General features: G+C 34.4%; 1 long non-coding RNA gene across 1 annotated transcript; it reads left to right on the top strand.

Moving 5' to 3' along the window:
• The first annotated feature begins 456 nt into the window (after window positions 1–456).
• LOC132067686 (uncharacterized) lies at window positions 457–2,438 on the top strand. The gene is made up of 3 exons (XR_009417204.1): window positions 457–605; window positions 1,096–1,210; window positions 1,587–2,438. It is a non-coding gene; the product is annotated as an uncharacterized LOC132067686 (long non-coding RNA).
• Window positions 2,439–2,817: the final 379 nt, after the last annotated feature.

Here is a 2,817-nt window from a genome sequence, read left to right as displayed (position 1 = left end):
CAGAATAATAATAAAAAATCGAACCTTTTGCCAATTGCCGAACCAAACAACACAGCTCTTTGAAGGAGCAAACTTCTATGCCTCTTATCAGATGTTGGCTGGTGTCCAAATGTTCTCTATACGTGTAATAAAGTTGTATCTTAATCCTTATGAATTATTTTTATATCTGATTGTAACTGAAATTTTCAGATTGAAGAAATGTTCATTTTATTCTCTAAATCTTGACTTTTGGTCGTTTTACCTGTTATCATCATAGATTTATCCGTAGCATGAAACCATACAAATTTGTTCACGTTGGGCCCGGGCTTTTACTAGTTTATTTAATTTAGTTTAATTTAATTTAAACTATAATAAACTATTAATAAGTGAAGCTTTTGGACAATGAAGGATATTTAATTAAATTCATATTTCTTTTGTGGCTAAATTGTAAGCGTCCGTTGGCCTTAAAATAAACACGTGTCCCACCATCCCACTCTTTTAGCACAGCGGTTCCCTTCCGCACTTCCATTCACCATCTTCTCTCCTTTCAGAATTAATTTATTTTGTGGATTTCTGCAAAAGTTGTTCCCTTCGTCTAATTTGTCTGGTTTGAGCTCCCAGTTGTCGTAAGTTTTCTCTCCAATTAATCTTTTCTTATTGCACATGTTTGTGGGCAAATTTTTGTTGGATTCTTACCTATCTTTCACTAATTTTTTTCTGATCTTCACATGCATGTCTGGAAATAGATACTCCAATGGGTGATTTTGGATAACTATTATTTGATGTCTGTTTCGATTAATTCTCTAATGGCTTAGTTGCTTGAGAAAATTACTGATTAAAATAAATTAGTCCGTCTTAGAGAATATCTCAAGTATCAAAATTCTCTTGCTAATTATTGATATGTGCCAAATTCTGATATGTAGGTGATCTCTTAATTCTCAACCTCAGGTTTTTCCCTACAAGGATGGAAAATCATTTTGCTTGAGGTAATCCTTTTTCTTTGGTAGAAAATTCACTTACTAGCTCCGCTATTCTTAGATAAAGAAAGTTGATGCACAAAGAGGGTGTTTGATAATATGCCTAAATCAAAATTTTTGTGCTTTTCTCTTTTGACAGGGTAACCCCAATTTGGATTTATATCATTCACTCAATTTTTCACCGGACTGAGCTTCTTTAAAATATGGGATTCGATAAATGTATCTTGATGATACGCAATGAAGGATTAAGGGAGGTGAATAAACACACTTTGTCCAATTTATATGATCCACTTTCCATCTTGAAATGTCCAAAATATTCGACACTATTCAGTTAGTTAAATGTTTTGGAATTCTTCAAAATTTTTAGTTATATATAGAGAAATTTATTGTCTGTGTCTCATAATTATGATAAAGGGTTGTCCCGCATTATGATGCTGCCTCTACCACTGTTGAAACTGAGTCGGAAATTAGTGCAATTATGATGAAGAGCGTCTTGCATGGCGGCACTTAAATACTTTGTGTCACTTTTGAACTGGCAATTAGTATAACTATGATAAAGGGTTTCCTGCTTTGTAGCGTTAGTCTCTATTACTGTTGAAATTGAATAAGAAAAACTAACGGTGAATGCAGATGGTAAGGAAGGCTTCCTTGCAAGTGAAAAATAATACCAAGATTCCCCAATGAAGATTATGTGGAAAAGGGGTTTTACTCGGTTTGTTCTTGTCAGCTGATTTATTTGGGGTATGCTCATTCTAATCGCTTTTGTTATTTCATGCTTGGTCTTGCCAGTCATCTATTGTTTTCTCTTTAGTTAACTATTTCACATGTACTTTCTTTTGTTTCCTTTGCTATATTTATGGAAACATTCTCATTTGCTTTGCTTCGAGTTACTTTGGTGGATGAGGGGTTTGTGGTAATGAACAATGTGATTAATCATTGGCTGATTGGTAAACCTAGCATATTTAGCATGTGAACTCTAAACACAAATTAAACGCTACCCTATTTTACAAGTTCCATGCCTTTATAGTTAATGAAACCATGGCGTATTTGAAGCTGGAAGTCGTATGTCTGATTATTATTGCCAATTTTTGTTTCAGAAATTAATTAGATACCCATACTTTTTACGTTTCAAGACGGGATTCTGCATTTATCTTCCTTTCTTGATATGGAGCCCTTAGTAACAAAAGCAGTAAAATATATGAAAAGACAAGTTATGGAAAATATGGAGCAATATATGAACTTTCTAGAGGAGATAGGGGGTTTATAGTTTCCCTGGTATGGCAGGGGCTGTTTTTGTTGTAATTCTGTACCATCTAGGTACCTTTTAATAAAATTTACCTTATCAAAAAATTATGAAGTAGTACATAGAATTGGGCTTGTATTAATGGATCTCAGTCACCACTTCCGTTGAGAGGACATATGGCAACAAAAAGATTAGAGCTTTAAAGGTTAACATGCCGCCTTATCTAACTTAATTTGAGACTTCAGCTGTTTCGGCACTGTTTGTTGCATTTACCTGGCCCAGTTTCAAGAAACTAGTATTAATGTTTTGGATGGTAATAACCTCATGGATCTATTAAAAATTATTAAAGATCCAGTGCTTCGGTCCCAAATCATTGATAAACTTGACGAAGCACCTAAGGAACCAGAAATCCAAATCCAACCTAGTATCCAACTAAGAGAGTCAATAGGACCATACACCATGGCAGAAGTCAAACAACTTCTTAAGGAAAGAAGAAATATCATATCTACTCCTGCTACAATCCAAGATTTGGAAAGAGAGATTTTAAATCTCAAGCAAGAAATTTCTAGTCTCTGACTCGTAGCTGATTGCCTTCTCCGTTTCTACTTGAGTTCCCAG

Source organism: Lycium ferocissimum, chromosome 1 (assembly GCF_029784015.1).
Source record: "Lycium ferocissimum isolate CSIRO_LF1 chromosome 1, AGI_CSIRO_Lferr_CH_V1, whole genome shotgun sequence".
NCBI classification, from domain to species: domain Eukaryota; kingdom Viridiplantae; phylum Streptophyta; class Magnoliopsida; order Solanales; family Solanaceae; genus Lycium; species Lycium ferocissimum.
Note: the sequence above shows the minus strand (reverse complement) of the source record. Positions and strands in the feature narration are given on the sequence as shown.